Here is a 20,378-nt window from a genome sequence, read left to right on the forward strand (position 1 = left end):
AATTTTTTACATTTTAGGTTTGTCTAATTTAATGCCTTCAGAATTTAGTTTGACAGTCTATTGCAAATTTTCTAGAAAATTTTCAGTCAGGAATTTCATTTTGGTTATTGAAACGAAGAAAACGTACGAAAAAAAAAACATTCTGATATTTTTTGTTTCCGTTGATTTGGAATTTCATTAGCACTTTATTAACTTTCATCTCCGCCTTAGTCAAATTTAATTCTAGATATACAATGACATTTCTAATTGATTGTCAATTTTCACGAGTTTTTGTCAAGTTTTTCTTTTCATACGAGTTACCATTCCCGAACGAAAATGTTGAAAACTGTTTTTTGTTTTTGGAGTTATGTCAGTTTATCCATCTGCAAGACTTGAAAAGCTTTGTTGGTCAGTAATGATCGTTAAACTCAGAAAAGGACAAAAATATTCAAAAATTTTGAAAAACAATCACAAATTTTAACAAAATCTTGCCAAAAATAAAGATACTAAAATCTTCAAAACCATTTAATTGTCTCATAAGACTATCCAGTATCCCTATTTCGAGCTTTAAATAGTTCCACTGGCTCATATAGATCCATAAACTTGGAACAAAATCATTCTCCGAAAACTTGAAAAAGAAATAAATTTTATCAAAAAATTGCTTAAGATGGAGTAAATAAAAAACTGATATCCATTCCTTTAACTCTAGAAACTACGCAACAGCTTACGATGAATCCTCGGAGGAGGTCTCTAGGACCCTGTTCCCGGTAAAAAGGATAAAAAAATCAAAAAGATTCCAAAAACTTGAAAAAATTGCAAATACTTTTTAAAAAATGCCGATATTAAAATCTTGAATAACATTCCATTACATCTAGAAGCTATGCATTACCTATAACTTAACCCCAGAGGACTCTATGTGGCTCTTGAGGCTAGAAAAATCTCGAATATGACAAAAATTTCAAAACACTTAAAAATTGCATAAAAAACTGCTAAACTTTGTGATAATAAAAGTTGAAAACTAATCCATGGTTTTAACTCTGATGTGGTAGGGATTTTGTTCGCTTGATCTTAATTACCACACTAGAGCTAAACCAATGTTATTATAGCGACCTTAATTAAGTGCTAGAATAAGTCTCACTATATGCTCACAATGTTCTTTGCTAATTTCCAAATCTAAGTGTTGTTTGCTAGAAATAAAATTGATTAGATATAAAGATTAATTGTTAAACAGATAGAAAGGATAGAGCACAATTTGGGAGTAAATCCTACTTGAAAATATGGTGGGGTATCTAATCTTAATCAAGAAATTAGATCCATCTTACTGCTGGATGTGAATATTACTTTAACTCTATTTTGATATAAAATCGGCAGATTTACAATCGCTGCTGTTATTCCCGCTTAGCGGAGGAGTAGATGTTTCGCTCTTAGATCAGAGAGAGAGAGAGAGAGAGAGAGAGAGAGAGAAATTATTAGAGGAGATTGAAGCGGCTTAAATTTGCGTTGGTTGAGTTTGGTACTGATTTCCTTCAGCAGCAAGCTCTAGGCTCGTGCGTGTTTATCCTTGAGTCAACACGACTAAAAATCACAAGACTTATGACTAGCTCCGAATCAATTCCTAAGTCATTCAAGGAGCCGACTATTATTCGTCTTTAGTCATATTATCGTTTCAGACTTGCTGCTGTGAAGAGCAACCTGGATAGCTTCAGTATCCTTCACTTAATACGCGTATCAATAGCGGCAGTGAATCAGCCCGCATAGCTTGTGCAATAGTGTATTAAATAATACACAGCAGTATTTGGCTATGAATAAGCTATTCATTCACTCAACGCCTTTCACGCAGCATAGCTCTTAATATTCCGTCAGTTTAGACTAAGTCTAAAGTGTTCACAAAGTCGACGGTTAAATAATTATACTCTCTGTAGTATCGGTAATTGCGGCGGCAATTATCCAATTAGCAATACTACAGCTCACCCCGGTTTAAAGAAGAGAAAAATTGTGCTCTATCGTATAAAGTTTACATTTAGGGTAATAAGTGAACAGTGACCACTTTTTTACAAAAGAGTTAAAGGGTTGATTGACGAACAAAATAATAAGTACTCGACTAGAAGGTTTACAACATTAGTTTACAGATAGAGACTGATTAGTTAATACAGCAGTTATTAAACTAATAAGTTTTACGAAACAGTTGGACATTAAAGAGTAGCAATACTAGGATATACGCTCGTTAGAGAAGTTTACAACAAAAGTTAAGGTTATTAAGATTAATAGGCAGCAATGATACTGTGCGACAAAATTAGTAGCTTTTAAATAGGAGATTTACTGAGGCACATACACAAAGTAATAGCGAAAAATTTTGTTGGTTACAGGTAAGGCAAAGACAAAAATAAGTTTTTAAGTGAAAATTAAGGAGGCGAAAAGAAGTTTACAAAACACGAAATCTATGCATGATTGTAAAGTTAATGGTTCTTTATAAATCTTAACTTTTTCAGTTCCTTTGCAAGTTTTTGATTTGCTTCTATAAGGTCATTTGACTTTTTGATTAGAGTCTTCAGCTGAGAATCTCTAATTTCCAGAGTTTTTTTTAACAAACAACTAATTTTCTCCTCATGGTTTCTTTCTAGTCATCGGTTGTTTTCGCCGAAATTTGGAGAGAGCTCAGCTGGCTCTGCAGGTCTGCCAGTGCCTTCTCTGACTCCCAGAGTTGCCTGCGGAAGGTGGAGTTTTCGACCACTAAGTCCGTGGTGGAAATAGTTTCTGCCATGTTTGTGTTGTTTTCGGGGAAGGCTGTGAGGTTTGAGAAGGGGACGTGAATCCTGCAGCCTAGCGTCTTGTGGGCGACTTCATATGATTTTTCGTTGGAATTTCGAGAGCGAAGTCTCCACAGGTTCAGTGTTGGAACCAACGAAAAATCAGGGATCACCGGCAGGGGGGTCGGTGGGAACAGTAATCGTCTGGCTGGTAACTTTGTTCTTGGTCACTGTTTCCTCTGAGAGACACCATTGGTTATAGTCTGAAGTGAGGGAATAATCCAAAGATTTAATTTATCTTGGATTATTATCCAAAGGACGCATCTCTCTCATTCGTTGGTGTTCTAGCCTTACTTCTTTCAACGGAAAATCTTTTTCCTTGGGAAGTCCGTCATCTATGGAATTGTGAAGAGGCTGTGGAGGTGCTTGAAGAGGTTTGCTTTTCTGCTCAACTGAGTGGCGTTGATGCTGCTGGGGTTGATGTTGTTGTCGATGTTGTTGTTGATGTTGTTGTTTGTTGTAATGGCCACGTTGACGAGGATGGATGGCTCGGGGTTTCTTTGTCAATGGGGGAAGGTCTGCCATCCAGTTGGTCACGGGGTCATACTGCTCTGTGGGCAGCTGGATGTCGTCTAATTGTCTTTTAGTCATCTTATGTGATCATAAACATATAAATACATTTAAGATGAAACATTAACTTTTCAAACGAAAACCATCGTACGTTTTATCGTACCAACAAATTCATACTCTTTGAGTACAGGAAAACAAGCACACTTTATGTGCAAAATCAATTTTGCGAAGCTCCCAACGGGGTTGAAAGAAAGAAAAGAAAGAAAACTTTGAAGGAAATGAAAATTGGAAAACAATCTGTTTTAAAATCGGAATTTCCTACAAACCAAAAAATGATTTGTTTAGAAGCTTTGAATCAGATTGTGTCAGATTTAACTGACTAAAATCGGGTTTCGGACCTCGTGGCTCCCCTCCGTGCGACGACCCGCGCAGCTGGGTTTTTTTGTGTTGCAGTATATACCTGCTTGTGATGAAGGGTCGTTAGATGAGGAGGAGGACTACTATGAGGAGGCCAACAGAGAGGGTGATGATGAACGAGAGAAGGATAAGGATTGGGACGTAAATGGGGTGCATTGTTTAAGAACTCTGCGACCAAACGTCGTGAGGGTTGATTTTTTTTAAACAAATGGGGCAATTATGTTTCTCTTGGGCACAGGGATTACACAGAAATTGTCCAAGGTCCTCGTGACATTTTATGTGCGGGTGAGTCGAGGAGGTGACACACTTCATTATTTGGTTGCAACAAAAACATCGGTAATAAATACTAAGGGACAGTGCATAAATGTGGCGGAGGCAAAGGGAGGCAAAATTATTCTGAAGGATAAACAATTTCCCATTTTAAAAGTCGCGGGTAGGATAAATTGTTTCGTTGTCGATGTTGGCTGGGGGATTTATTTCACTTAATTTTAAATGGAGGGATTTTTCAATTTTTAAAAAGAAGTTCCAGTGGGGTGATAGAGGAGTAAGTGTTTTAATTAATTTTTCTTGGGTGTCAATATTTATATAAAGAATGTCTAGGGAAGGGGAGGTGTAATTATCTGTTTCTACGAAGGAACGTTTAATGTCAGACTAGATGTTGATTTAAATGGAATATCATTTTATATTAATTTATTATTTTCTGTGCAGATATTTTTGGCACATTTGGGGTGATTTTCGAGGCACATTTGGGGTAAATAAAAGAAATAGTTCCAATAGAAGAAGAGGAGTATACTGAGAGGGTTGATTGTTCTTGGGTTTCGACTTTCTTCAAGTGTACTAAAATGAAAGCTTGGAGGGAAGCCTCTGCTTCGAATGTTTTTTCGAAACTACAAATTTCAACTAATTCTTTATTTTATAAGAAAAATATGATCAAAATAATAGAATAGGGTACTTAATTGTTAGTTCGGCGTTAGAATAAAAAGATAGGAACAGGGCAATTTCAAGTATTTGGGGGTGGTTAATTTTCAAATTTTTATAGTGGTTTAAAATGCTATGGGGTTGTCGAATGTAAATTATGAAGGAGTTATGGGTGGTGGATAAGCCAAGGATAATATATTTTGTGTTATTCAATTTAAGGGTAAAGGATCTGTTCTGCATGTTTATCATCACCAGTTGGAAATATCAATGGGAATCTGGTCTAAATTTTGCTCTGAAAGCATAAAAAAAAATTCCAATAGGGGGAAAGAGCTGGTATTGTTATTGAACCTTCGTCCCAAGAGTCAACAAAATCAAACAAAACTTCTAAGGTGGGGGTCACTTGATAGAGAAAATGGACAGTAAAAGATCGATTAATTTGATAAGGTCTTAATAAACTGCCTTCGTAGTAAAAGTACATTCCAAAATGTTATTCTCGTGCTGATGGATCTCGAAGTATTTGCAATGTACTGCGAATACGTTTGGTTCTCTGAAATGTGTAAGAAATAAGACAAAATTAGCTAAAACGTATAAATTAGCAAATAAGATAATCAGTTCCCGCAGGGACTTTTGAAGATCGAGGTGCATCATTTAATAAAAGAAAGTGGATGTTGCTTCCTAAATCGAGTAAACCATATTCACAATCAAGTAAAAATTCCTTAAGAGAATAAAAATTTTCGTGGTCTGAATAAATTAGTATGTCTACTAAGTCAGAAAATTTGGGTGCGCTAACTTTTAAATGCATTAAGTTTTCATAAGCAGGTATAAAAGAGTAATATATATGTCCATAAAATTCGTGAAACTTAATAAATAAACCTTTATAGTACTCAGATACGAAGAGACCATTAAAGTTTTGCATCTCAGATCATAATGCTGAAACAGTTAGGTTAGGCTAAGAAGAATTGATTAAGTGTGGTTAATCAAATACAAAAGGACTAATTGAATGACTGATTTATGGGGGAGCAATTGCATTTACTTCTTGCTCAGTAGGAATTTTAGGGTAAAGATGTGGTATTTCTGGCATAAGAGGCGATGCTACTTCAGGGGCATTGAGTGGTGACAATTCTATTTGACTGTTGTCGTGATAGATGTTATTATCTTGTGTATGCTTGAGGTATCGACTTCTATTTGCTTCATTTTTTGTATTGTTATCAGAGTTTTCATCATCCTTAGGTCTTTGATAAAATGATGTTACAATGGAAAGTAGAAACAAATTGTACGAGGCTCCTAGTAATGTTTTCCAAAAACCAATGGTGTTTTTCGACAGTTATTGTATCTCGAAAGCTCTTAAAATAAAAATTACAACATCGATCAAAAATTTGATCAACATGAAACATGCAAACAAAATTCCGGTTCTTTCTACGTAATAGCCAATATCTCCAAAAGTACTCTTAAAGTGATCAAGGAAAAAAGATGGTGACAACATTGAATCTAAATATAATCGATTATTGAGGCCTGCGGCGCGATAGATATCGCGTTGACTATTGCCTATGTGTGCGTTTTGAAGAACTGTTCGAGAAATCTTTTTCAAAACTGAATTAGATGCAGATTTGTGCAAAAATGTTCTCCAAAAATCTTTTAATAGGTTTACAGTGTAAATACCTGCACGACGAGAATCATAATCTGGATTTTTTGAATATAACCAATTTGTCGTTGAGCAAAAACAGCGGGCGGTTTAAAAGGAACTGGCGCCGGCATCAGCCGATACCAAGAATTATTATTATCTTAATCAAGTTGAAACCAATTTTTGAAAGTATCTGTACAGTCTATTTCATTTGCAAATGGAAATGTTTGGCGCGTAATAGGATTAACAAACATAGCTTTTCCGTCATAAAAGATCGGAATACGGTCGTAACAGCGATCAAGTACTTTCAGCGGTGAAATTTTCTTTGGACACAATATAGAAAACCTATAACACCTTCAATTTCTAAAAACATTGAACGATTTCCGGTTAACATGTATCCGGCCAATCTATTGTTTTCGTAAGACAATGCATTGATCATTTGGATTTGAGTGCGTCTGAGCTCGCACATATTTTGTAAAATAAGGAAGTCAGACTGTTCCAAATCCCGATAGACCTTATACATCATGAAATTAATTTTCATACGCATATGAGCATCATATTCGATAGTGTCTTTTCCAACGTTTTCAAAAATTTGTCTATGATTTCCAAAATGTTGGCTACCAACTAGCTCGTTTTTAGGTGTCGCGTAAAAACCGTTCACCCTTATTTTGTTGTCGGTGCCGACTTGCATTTTGTAATAATAAACGTTATTTTTTGAAATTACGTATTCCCGTATTCATATCAAATCCTCCTGTAAAAGAAACAAATAAATCATCAAAGTTTGTAATAAACAAAGGATTAGGCTTTCCACAAATATAATTTCTTTCATTATTTATCCTCAGTTTTATGTCTCGGTGTGGTCTATTTTCATACTGTTTTGCAAACGATAAACGTCATTTTGCATGTCGTGCGTACTTATGATGTAGTATTGTGGTGGATCTGGTTCGTTTGTGAACTTTATCATTTTGCGTTTTGAGTGAAAAGTTTTGTAACAATGCAATTTTGTGGCACATCCCATGAGTAAGCGAAGGGGTCTAGTGATGTTGTTTCACAACCTCTTTCCTTAAGTTCGCATGGAAGTTTTAATCCTAACGGGGTAAAAACTGATTCTGTTTCCTGATCAACTTCAAGCTCAACTCTTTGCATTTGTGTTTCAAAGGAAAAAAGTTTTACTTCTCCTGACGAAGAGCAATCTGTTTTATCTTCTAGGTGGTCGTCCTCACTCAGACCACCGTGTGTGTATTGGTGTTTTAAAACTTTATTTGAAATGTCTAATTTATAAGTTCTATCGTACTCTGTTATTGCAAATTGTCCTGTTTTGTTAGCAAGTCTGCAATTCTCTGGTGTTACTATTACGTCAGTTGTGAGAGAAATTTGGCCGTATGCTAAAGAAGAGTGCGATAAAAAGCCACTTCCATCTTAAGGCTTGCAATTTTACTCGACACATTACTGCCTCTACTTTTGTTCTGCATGATCTTTGATACAGTGTCACCGTTGCGGGTGCAACTTTAATAATTTCTGGTTTAATGTTGCATTGAGCTACTTGATTTAAAGCATACATTTTGCTTTTTTTTCATTTTTGACAAGTCATAATGAACAACTTTTAATGTAGGGGAAATGTCATCCAACTAATTCCTAACTGAGGGTCTACAAAAGGATACAAAAATGACAATCAAAATAGTTAAAGATTTACAAAAGAAGTTATTGTTTTTCAATAATGATTTGAAGCTTTAAAGTAAAAATATAAAGTAAGATTTAAGTAAATCCCGCTTGATAGGGAGATTCAAGTAAGATTTAAGATGATTTCAACCTTTAAATTAAAAACATAAAGTAAGATTTAAGTAAATCCCGCTTGATAGCGACTAGTAAGTTTTTTCAATCGTCCCGAAATTCGACGGTCGATTGGAGATGAACGTTGATCATCCGAAGGAGTTGGGTTTACTTCGGGTGATTGTACACGGGGTTGGGTTCTAACAGGGCTGACTCTAATGTCAGGCGGATCTGCAAAACGAATACGTGTTTCGAGATATAGGGCAGAATTTCTAGTTCTACTACGACTACGGTTATCAGGTGTTTGTGTGTTATCTACATACGTAGTTGAAAAACCTTCCTGAAATCCTGAGTCTGGTTTTGTTATTGTGGTATTGTTATCTTCAAGAGTTTTCTCATGTTGATTTTCATTTTGTATATTATCTGTATAACTTGTAAAATTGTCTACTGGGAAAAATTCAGTTTCAGTGAAGGGTTGTTGAAAAGAAAACTTATCAATTTCAGTTTTAAAATTTGTTTCTTCATTAAATTTTCGTAGAATGTTTGGAAGCTTTCATTCCTTAAACCATAATCCACAACTAATTCTGAAATTGCATTTTAAATTAGGAAGTACTCAATTAGATGGTTTCTATGAGCAACTTTTTTGACGGTTTTGTTTGCAACAAGTTCTATTTCGTAATTTGCATTTGTCAATTTTTTTGTTACTTCATATGGTCTTGATCTTAGTTCATTCAACTTTTTGGATTTTCCGTCCTCGAAAGGATTGATTTTCAATTAAAACTAGCTGTCCTACGTTAAAGACTTACCTAGTTTATGATTGTTTCTGTTTTGATGTGCTTTGGAGTTAACCTCAAGGCTTCTGTTGTATGCAGTTTTGTAAATTTGTTTGAATTGATTTTCACGAGCAAGTAATGAACTACTTAATTTCGGCTTTAGCAGTTTATCTATCTGATCGTTCTTGCTACTCTGTTCTGAATGTTTGTGGAGTGGTAAATCTTTGCAAATTCTGAATTACAAGTTAAGTCGGAAGACCTTAATAATCCTAATTTCAGAGAAAGCGGAATTTGGGGCTTTTGGCCAAAAACAATTTCGTAGGGTGTTAATTCTGTACTAGTCTTTGCTGTTGTGATATGAGCAAACGCAAACTTTGGTGCTCCAATTACTCCAATTACGATTGGCTTGTTCAAAAAAAGATTCGGAAATGTGTGCCAAGGTGTTTGTTTTGGATCTAAACTTTTCCGTTGGTCCAGGGAGAATATGCTGTTCTAGGAGCATGCGTCATTCGAAGTTCATGAGTCCAACTTGTGAACTCTGCGTTCATAAAGGCTGATCCTTTATCATATACAAGTTTTTGTAGGATACCAAAGTAAAAAAAATTTCTCAAGTGCTGATATTGTTTTACTTGCTGATGTTGATGAAACTGGATAAACTTGAATGTAACGAGAAAAGGAATCAATTACTACTAAGCAATGTTTATTTCCGTTCGAGGGTGGATTATTTATTGGACCTTTGTGATCTATATGTACCGTGTGGAAGGGGAAAGGTACGGTTTCTGTCCGTTTTTCAAGTGGAGCTTCGTTTAAGTCTTTACGTTTTTGTTTATTTTTTTGACAGTCTAAACAATTGGCTATCAAGTGAGAAACCCATTTGTATAAATCTGGCCAATAGAAAAAGCGTTTTATGCTTGACAATGTTTTATCTTTCCCAGAGTGTCCGGAAAGTCAATCTTGGTGAGCTAATTCAAAAATTTTTAAGAAGAGGGATAAAGGTGCGCATATTTTGATGTCATGAATATTTGGGTCTTCAGTTGGTTGTTTAATACAAAATGTTTCCAATTAGGGAAAGATTTTCGAAATTATTCAAGTATGCTTTCATGGCTTTTGATTGTCGAAACTTTACGTTTTTCTCATCTTTGTTACCTGATTCAAAAAGTTGTCTGACAGTTTGGATAACTGGGTCTTTGAATTGTTCCTGACTGATTGCTGTTATGTTCAAGTCAATAACTTTAGCAAAACTAGATAATTTCTCAATGAGTTCTTTTCCATCTGAAATTTCGTTATTCTCACAAATTGGTTTTGCTAGTTGAACAATTGCTATTGTATCAAAAGTTGCTTTGCTTGCTTCAACCTCTTGCTCAAGACTCATGTCATCTATTTCTAAATCTGAGAATTCAACAGAATTTAGCAAAGAGTCGTCTTCTGTTGTAGAAACTTTTTCAAATTGCTCCTTTTCTTTTTCTAAATTATCATCAAATTCTAAAGACAAATCAGAGTAATAGTTTTCACTGTCGTCTTGTTCGCTTAAAATCTGTTCTTTTAATGGCCACTTGTCACGATAATGGTTTATTGCATTTCCTTTCAAGAAGGATTCTGAGATGTCGGAAGTTGAACAAACTCGATCACTGGGTTTATACGCTGTCTGACAAAATTGTTCGTTCTCAAAATTCAATTTTTTAACTCCTTGAAAAGTTTGTTTCAGAATGGGGTAGCAACTGTTTTTCTGTCCCTTTTCATTGTCATGCAACAAGAAGTATTTTTCTTCGTTGCCTGACTCGTCGTAAAATTTAATGTCTTTCGGAATTTTTTGTGTTTCAGTTGATATTTGTCTAAGTCTTTTCGAAACGCTTCTACTTAGAATCTCTGGAAGGCTAGGATTTTGCCTTCTGTCCAGATTATTTTCAAGTTTTGGAATTGTGAAATGACAAGTTGATAGCGGAAAAATCGATGAGATAATTTTCCTCTACGTCCCCAAAGATACAGTAGGGGCTTGTGGTCTGTGTAGAGATATACTGGATGTGGGGAACCTATTCTGTAATGCTCATACGTTTGTAGAGCAGAAATTACACCACAAAGTTCTCTAGCTGTTGTACTCACTTTTTGCTCATCTTTTGTGTAAACTCGAGAATTAAATGAAACTATTCGTTTTCCGGTAGGAAATTCTTGGACTAAGATTGAACCAACACCAATTGATGATGCATCTACATGAACATGGAAGGGGTATTGTTAAGACTGTATCTTCACTTATACGATCCTTGATTTCTCTGAAAAAGTTTTCGTGTTCATCTGCCCATTGAAATGTGGTTTCAGTTTTAATGAGATCGTAAAATGGCTTACTGTCTACATGTAGATTTTTTATGTACATGCTGTAAAATCCTAAACAACCTAGGACTCGCATTACATCTCGCTTATTCTCAGGTATCTTTAAGGCTTTCAGATCTTCAACCCTTTCTCTACTGGTTGAATTCCGTCTTTTCCTACTACATGTCCCAAGAAATGTACTTTGCGCAAAAAAATTTTTTCTCAGGCTGAGCTTTCAGTCCTGCTTTGCGTAACAAGAGATGGTACTTTTTTATTATTGAGTACATCTCTTCAGCTGTCTGAGCTTGCATGATTGTGTCATCAATATAAGTTATGGCTTGTCTAGATTTTATTAACGGTGCAAAGTGGATTGTCATTATTCTACTGAAAAAGTTTGGTAGTCCGCAAAGCCCATAAAAACCACGTTGAAACGTGTATTGTTTTAAACCTATTACGAAACTTGTCAGTTGTTGTGTTTCCTCCATTAGAGGGACTGGATTATATGCAGAGCATAAATCACTCGTAGTGAAGTAATTTCCGTTTCACTTAGTCAATAAAGAACCTATTGGCTCTTGAGGCCATGAGTATTTACTTAGGTCTGTTATTGAATTTAGATATTTAGCGTCTATTACTAGTTTCACTATGTTTCCTTTAGGAAGGATGATAACTGGATTAATAAAGGACGATCCCATTTCGGTGTCGTCTCCCATTTCTCGAATTATTCGAGCTTTACAGAGCTGTTCAAGCAAAATTTCAAGTTTTTCCTGATGGTGCAATGGTACTCGTGATGGTCTTTGCTTAGTCAAGGCTGAATTTGGTAGAAGTTTTACGTGAAATTTTTGCTTTATTTTGCCAACGTCATACTTGTGTTGAGAGTATACGTCCTTGTCTCTGGCAAGAGGTTTCATTAGATCTAGTAATTGTGCATCATTAATGTCAGATTGACTGAAGTCAAATTTTTTGAGAAACTCACGGTCTGATTTACTAAACATTTCCAGTTTTTCGCGTGGTATTTGTTGTGGTCGAATTTCACCTTCTATTGTTGCTTTTGGTTTTAGGTCTTTTAGATCTTGATTAAAATCTGTTTCTAACTCAAGGTGGTCTGCAAATTCTTTTTCCTGTATTTTTTCTGAGCTTTTGTCTAATATCTGTTTTGTCTAATTTCGGGTGATCTAAAGTCTGAATTGGGTTTTCAACTTTTTCAGTCACATGAAAGATGTGACAGAAATCTGTTTCAGTTTCTTTTAAGACATCTAAAAACGCGACATTGTCAATCAGTGTGTATTATTGTGTTTTTCGACAAATTTCGTCCAAAGTGTATCCTATTGAACCTTTATCTATTGTTACGTTACAACCAGGTTTATTAAGCATTATTGGCAATTCTTTTTTTCTTACGCAATAGACATTGTATGTGTAGATACCTTTGTCTTGAAGGCGATTTTCAATTATGAAAGATGCTCCTTGTTTGAAAAATTGGTTTGATGGTTTAATTGTTAGAATTCTACTAGATTTTGGTGCTAGCTCGAAAGGTCTGTTCAGCACTACTTTTTCAAATTTACTTACAAAAGGATAACTTTTTGTTTGATATTTTGAGAGCGTGATTGAGACGTTTGGATAAATTTTCAAGTTCATTTTTGGAGTTGTCAAGTCATTTTTGGAATTGATTTTGTGGCAAAATTCAAAAAATTTATTCCAAGGATGTTTAATTCTCAACCGTTTTTCTCTGAAACCCATGTTTTAAGATCTGTGCAATTATTGCCTTCAATGTCAAATGAGATGGGGACATGAATGTAGCCTAACAATTTTAATCGTTCGCCGTTGACTGCAATTGTTTTCTGTTTAGACTCAATTAGTTTAACATCAATCAGTGACTTAAGTTCCTGTAGAAAATCAAAATTTACTAAGGAACATGTTCCTCCTGTGTCGACTAGAAACTGTGATTCGAAACCGTTTTGTTTTATTACTGTCTCCGACGGCGTGAATGTACAAGTTAATGAAAATATTTGTCTTTTTATTTTTGTACGGAGACTCGTCTAGTTTAAATTAATTTCATCTTGTTAATTGTTAACATTAATCCATTAAATTTATTCTCTTTGAATTGAACTCTGCTTGAGTTACGTTCTCTACTGTTATCTCTAGAATTCTGATTAGAACTGTCACTTCTTCTATAATCCTGTCTTGGACTGTTCGACTCACGATATCTTGTTCGGGAATCGTTTCGATCATATTGTCGTTCCCTTGAATAGTTCCTTTAGTCCTGGGGTCTACGATCGTTGGATCTGCTATTATAGCGTCGATCTCGATTCTCAAAGCTTTGTGAGCAACTTCTGAAGTTATTGTTCTCGGATCTAGGATAAGGAGAGAAGTCTGCGGTTGTCTTGGTTGTAGAAACTGTTTCTTGATCTATAGACCTGTCTGTATCTGTTCTGCTTCCTATCATAACTATCTTCTATTGGACGACGTCCTCTATAGCTTTGATAGTTATCTCTGAACTTATCTCTTTGCTGTGGTTGCTGTCTGTTTTGTTCTTTAAAGTCTTTGTTTGCATAGCAATATGATATTGTGTGACCTGACTTTCTGCGAAATTTACAAAATCGTGTGTGATTTTGTTTGTTTCTAGGCTCAATTGGGTTGTAGGCTGCGCTAATTCTGTTATTTTTCATTAGACTTGCTAATTCTTGGAGCTGGTCTTCTATAGCATCTATCTCCATTTTGTTATCTATACTGCTCGAAGCTGTGCCTGTGAAATCACTACTTACTGCAAACTTAAATCTTTAGTGCTAACATGATTTCTAAGTTGTTCCCATGTTGCGTGAGGTGTTTCTATCAGAAATTGATGCGCTTTTTGTTTGGGTGCTGGAGGAGTTAGTCCTCTTACAAAGAATTCCATACACTTAGTTTGCCTTTGAGCATCTGTGAATGGGTCTGGCCATCCTTTTTCCACTGCTTTCGTTAGTCTGTGTACATAGCTTTTGATTAATTCGTCTGGTTGTCTACGAATGTTTTCTGCCTCAATTCGTTTTCTGTACTTGTCTTTCTCGTCTGTGAATCTATTTAAGAAACCTGTTCTAACATCACCCCATGGTTCCGCTGCGGGCAAAGAATTGAACCATTGCGCTGCTGGTCCTCTTAGGACTGAGCCAAAGAATGCTTTTCTACGTGCGTCATTACCATTTTGAGCGTCTCCCGGTCCTGGTCTAACTGAAAATTCGATTTTTCGCTCTATTAAACTTAGAAAATCTGCTACGTCCTCACTAGGGTCTAAGCCTGTAAATTTTTCAAGAGAAATGTCTGGGTATGCTACAAGGTTCGCCATTTTTATTTAAGGTTTCTGTTTAATGATTATTAAGTTTTTATATGAGAAAATAAACGAAAGGAAACAATACAAAAGTATAGTCAAAAGAAAATGAAGCTAAGAAAAGATCAGAATCTAATGAAATTTAATTAATGAAAAAAAATTAGACAATTTTTTTAAACAAATGGTCCTATTTCAAAAACACTATTTGGAGTGGGAAGAGCTTTTAAAATTTTGTTAAAATTAGGGTTGATTTTTGCATGAGTTATATAGCAAGCTAGTCCTGGAACGTTATCAAAATTAATGAAAACGTACATATATTGCTTTTTGTTATCTACTTTATAACTAGTACCTTTGCCTCTATTATGACCAAGTGTGATAGTAATATTCAAGAAGGTAGCGTCAATACTCACTAAGTTCAACTTTTGTTATAATAAAAAGGTTTAATTTTAGAGAGTATCAGTTACAAAATTAAGTAATAATTTAGTGATCTAGAGTTCAATATAACTATTGGGCGTGTGCAAAGCTTTCAATGTTTTGTAAAAATCAGGATTACAACTTGCATATGTTATAAAACAGTGTAGGCGCGGATCATTAACAACCTTGTAATAAATAATCAGAGATTGTTTATTGTTATTTAATGTGTACTTTTTAACTTTCGCAACTTTATCGTCGTACAAAATGGTTACATTTAGGTGCTTTGTACTAATATCCATAAGCTTAGTTATAAGACAATAAAAAGGAAAAAGAATTTTCGTTTTGTTTTCCACTTTATTTTATACAAAAATATTTGAGATTAAATAATTATAGACATTTATTTATTCGTTGATAGCAACCATTTTCGATTAGTCGATATTCTATCAAAAAATTTTCCTGCTTGACAGAACTTCGGTTTTTGATTGCTTTCAGAGAACTCTGTTGATAAAATTGGTCTAAATACTCTGACTCTATAGGAAATGATTTGGTAATTGCTATCAGATTTTCTTATTAGGACACAATAAACTTTTTCTTTTTGGATTATTTCTCTAATAAAGTTAGGTAATGTGGGTGAAGAGATAGAAACTTTTTCAAATTTATAGAGCTTATTATCTGGTAAGGGTACTAATTTCAGGTTTTGGTTGCTTTCACTCATTTATTGGAAGCTTGTGGTTGAGTGTACATACATTGAAAATCAATTGAACAAAAAATCTAATGTGTAGTTTGTTTTAAATATGGTTACCTGTCCGACAGTTTTTGTTCTTTTAATACGGTAGACTATTGTCACGAATGATTGTTCAACGTCGGTGACGTATTTGATTACTCGACAGTCTGCTGAGTTATCCTTAATACCTATTTGTTTGTCTCCTATTAGATATTCCATATACTTTATGCTAAATTTTTGAGCTATTGATTTGGTGAAATGAAGATTTTATGCAAAACTATACGTAACCTAATAAGTAGAATCGAATATATGGCTCAGAAAAACGAAAGCGAAACTTAAATCTCACAAAATAAAAATAAAGGGAACGTTTGCTTAGGAACGTTAAACGAAAGGATCGTGTTATTTCTTTTAAGTTTGCCTTTTGGTGGTTAATTTTGGTTAAAACACTATATTTCTATTAGTATATTAATTTATAACAGGCGCTGATAGGCTTTTAATGGCTATTTTTTGTCAGTGCGTTCGGATTTTTACTCATACTTGATGATTATCGGCGAACTTCAGGAAATTATTTGTAATTTTGAGACCAATTTTGATATTTGTACCGCTAATTTATATCCAAAATGAGATATTTTTTAGCTTTTGTGGTTCAATTTGGTTAATTTTTCACAAGTTCCGGGCAATTTTTGGATTACCTGGTGAAATTTTGGGCAAAAAGTGACAAGTTTGGTTCAATTTTGATTAACTACCAGATCAATTTAGGCGAAATTTTGCAAAATTTTGGCAAATTTTGACAATCTTTTACCAAAAGTGGGTGTTTTCTCAATGAAACAGGGCAAAATCGGGAAAATTTTGGCTAAATTTGACAATTTTTTGACAATTTTGGGCTAATATGTCAATAATTTGGGTCAAATCTTATAGTTTCAGGTTGAAATTATTTCGATTTTGTGTTTAAAAGCAGAAACTGTGGTTAAAATTTACTAAATATAGTCAATTATTGGTTATTTTAAGGCAAATTTTGGATTAAAACCGATAAATTTGCATCAATTTTGGAGAAGAGTGTAAATATTTTGGTCAATAATGGGCAAATTTAGGAAATTTGGGCCCTTTAGTCCTAAATTTGGGCCATTTTTAGGTAGAAATTGAAAAATTTCGGTCTAAATCTGTAAATTTTAGGGCTTTATGAGCTTAAGTTGGCAAGTTTAGGGGACAATTTGGGCTTATTTTGGTCAAAATTAGTTAAATTTGGCACCAAAATTCAATTATTTTCTCAAAACTGGGGTGAATTTATGCAAAAAACACACAATTTCTATACCAAACGAGGCTAAGTTCTTCAAAAATCTGATAAAACTTGAAAGTTTTCACTTTATTCTGCACAATTCTAGTGAAAAATCGTGTATAACTGGCTGATTTTTGGATGAATTCTCACTAAATCCTGTTAATTTAGGCAAAAAAATAGGCAAAATCGCGCTAAAAATCTCATAAAACCAACTTTGTTTAACTCAAAACCACGAAATTTTAGAAATTCGGGGCTAAATCGAGGCGTTATAGTGATTGCTGGCACGTTTGGTTAACAATGAACGTTACTTGTAGCTATCAGAGTGAGTTATTAACTTTTAGAGACACTAATAGGTACACTATACATGTATGATGAAGCAGAACAACGTTAAACTAGGCTTATTTGCATGTGGGCCAATTTGTTTTTCCAATACTATGGGTTTGGAGAATGATAAGTTCGATAAATTAGACGATAAATCAAAAGTTAAGATGGTTAAGGCACGCTAAAGTTGAGTTACGGACAATATATGAGAACTAGGTTAATGAATATGGGTGTATGATTTCGTATATAGGACTAGGGGGGATAGTACAGTTCGTTATGCTAACATTATTAAAGATTTGGATAAGTTGAACACAATTATTTAGTCTAAAAGTAACATTAATGTGACCGGTCTTGTCTAATTTTGTCCGGGGGGAATACAAAGACGTCTTTTTATGATACACAATTATGTACTCACGTGTGCGCTTAAAAAACTAACCTACAGTGTAAAAAATCGGGTCTGAGAAGCAAAGAACCGGTGCTCAAAGTTACTAAATCAGTGAACTCTTCTTTTGTGGGGAGAACCCGTCTTTTTTAGTCGGTCGTAATTGAGAAGTTCAGAATCTAAGAACATCTCACACAGGTACTGGGATAGCGCGGTATGTGGCCCTACCATAGAACCTGTGTGACCTCTGGGTTTTCGGTTTGGAAAACTAGCCACAAAAAGTCCACCAGGTCCCTAAATGTGTGAGCAACCGACGTTCTTTATTCCTCGTCGCACCAGTTTTTAACTCTGATGTGGTAGGGATTTTATTCGCTTGATCTTAATTACCACACTAGAGCTAAGCTAATGTTATTATAGCGACCTTAATTAAGTGCTAAAATAAATCTCACTATATGCTCACAATATTCTTTGCTAATTTCCAAATCTAAGTGTTGTTTGCTAGAAATAAAATTGATTAGATATAAAGATTATTTGTTAAAAAGATAGAAAGGATAGAGCACAATTTGGGGGTAAATCCTACTTGAAAATATGGTGGGGTATCTAATCTTAATCAAGAAATTAGATCCATCTTACTGCTGGATGTGAATATTACTTTAACTCTATTTTGATATAAAATCGGCAGACTTATAATCGCTGCTGTTATTCCCGCTTAGCGGAGGAGTAGATGATTCGCTCTTAGAGCAGAGAGAGAGAGAGAAATTATTAGAGGAGATTGAAGCGGCTTAAATTTGCGTTGGTTGAGTTTGGTACTGATTTCCTTCAGCAGCAAGCTCTAGGCTCGTGCGTGTTTATACTTGAGTCAACACGACTAAAAATCACAAGACTTATGACTAGCTCCGAATCAATTCCTAAGTCATTCAAGGAGCCGACTATTATTCGTCTTTAGTCATATTATCGTTTCAGACTTGCTGCTGTGAAGAGCGGCCTGGATAGCTTCAGTATCCTTCACTTAATACGCGTATCAATAGCGGCAGTGAATCAGCCCGCATAGCTTGTGCAATAGTGTATTAAATAATACACAGCAGTATTTGGCTATGAATAAGCTATTCATTCACTCAACGCATTTCACGCAGCATAGCTCTCTCTTAATATTCCGTCAGTTTAGACTAAGTCTAAAGTGTTCACAAAGTCGACGGTTAAATAATTATACTCTCTGTAGTATCGGTATTTGCGGCGGCAATTATCCAATTAGCAATACTATAACGGCCAAAAAACATTTTCCAGTAACTTAATATCAATCCCAAAAGGAGATTTTCTGTTAGGCCGAAAAACCAGAATAAAGACGATAAATGGTTAAAAAAATTGAAAATTGCAAAATTTGTAAAAAAAAAAATTGCTCAAATTCGTGGTGTTGAAATCTTGAAAAACATTCCATTACACTTCAAACCTAAACAATAACCTATTGTCAAATCTTAAATGAGGTTCATCGGCTCTTGAGGCTGAAGAAACCTAAAAACCGATAATAAATTTTCTAAAAACTTGAAAAAAAGTTATATAAAAAAAATCGCTAAAATTTGTCATATTGAAAATTGAAGGCTATTCAAAGGCAAAAAAAAATTTCAGTAGTTTTTTATCAAAAATGTTAAGGACGTCTTCTGGCGCCTGCGTCTGAAAAAACGTGAATAATGAAAAAGAAATGTCGAAAAAATTGAAAAAATTTGCACGTTCTGTCAAAAAATATGCTAAAATTCATGATGTTAAAACGTTGAAACCATTCCACTACCACTAGAAATTATGCAGTAACCTACTATAAAACCCTATAGGAGTTTCCTTTACACCTAGGGCTGAAGGAACTCAAAAAATAACATTTTCAAAAAGCTTGAAAAAATTGTGAAAATTAGCATAAAATTGCGTGTTTTTAGCCATCGGTTGTTCAAATCGGTCAAGCGAAAAATCGCATAAAATAGACCAACAGGACTAATATAATTAGTACAAACTTGTTGTGAGAGCAATTAAAAATTGGTTCCCAGTTTGCATCTCATACTGTCAATAAAGTCTTAACTATGCTTTATTTGACGTGTGCTAGGGACAGAGTATTTCAAATTTAAAAACAACCGACTAACTTCGGTGGAATTGCTCTCAAACGACTAGTGGGAGCTGGAATCTATTGCAGCCTGCTTCAGGGGGAGGGGCTAATTCAATTCACTTATGTGGGCTTTAGATGACGTCATTCGATTTCATTATATATATACCACCATAACCAGTGACGAAAAGTGAAGTGAAAATGACACCGATTTCGGCGCTTTTTTCATTTGACTCTTAGTCGTTGATTGCCGCAAGTTGAATTCAATTGCTGACGCTTGTTACAACGAGAGAAATTTAGATCACGCAAAACGAAAATTTAAAGTCACTCGAAAGTCAAAACGGTCAAACAAAAATTAAGCATAAAAAAGACCAACACGTTTACAAGAACTGCTTTAAACTTTTGGGTTGAGTGTACACACATTGAAAATCAATTGAACAAAAAATCTAATGATGTAGTTACTGTTTTAAATATGGTTACCTGTCCGAGAGTTTTTGTTCTTTTAATACGGTAGACTATTGTCACGTATGATTGTTCAACGTCGGTGACGTATTTGAGCACTCGACAGTCTGCTGAGTTATCCTTAATACTTATTTGTTTCTCTCCTATTAGCTATTCCATATACTTTTTGCTAAATTTTTGAGCTATTGATTTGGTGAAATGAAGATTTTATGCAAAACTATACGTAACCTAATAAGTAGAATCGAATATATGGCTCAGAAAAACGAAAGAGAAACTTAAATACCACAAAAAAACAATAAAGGGAACGTTTGCTTAGGAA

General features: G+C 34.7%; 1 protein-coding gene across 1 annotated transcript in view; it reads right to left on the reverse strand.

Moving 5' to 3' along the window:
- The window catches only part of LOC142348242 (lethal(3)malignant brain tumor-like protein 4), a 49,270-nt gene that overhangs the window by 17,321 nt on the left and 11,571 nt on the right, over nt 1-20,378 (reverse strand). The gene's annotated exons all lie outside the window — the stretch shown is intronic.

This window comes from Convolutriloba macropyga, chromosome 10 (genome assembly GCF_964194025.1).
Source record: "Convolutriloba macropyga chromosome 10, txConMacr16.3, whole genome shotgun sequence".
In the NCBI taxonomy this organism is placed as follows: Eukaryota; Metazoa; Xenacoelomorpha; order Acoela; family Convolutidae; genus Convolutriloba; species Convolutriloba macropyga.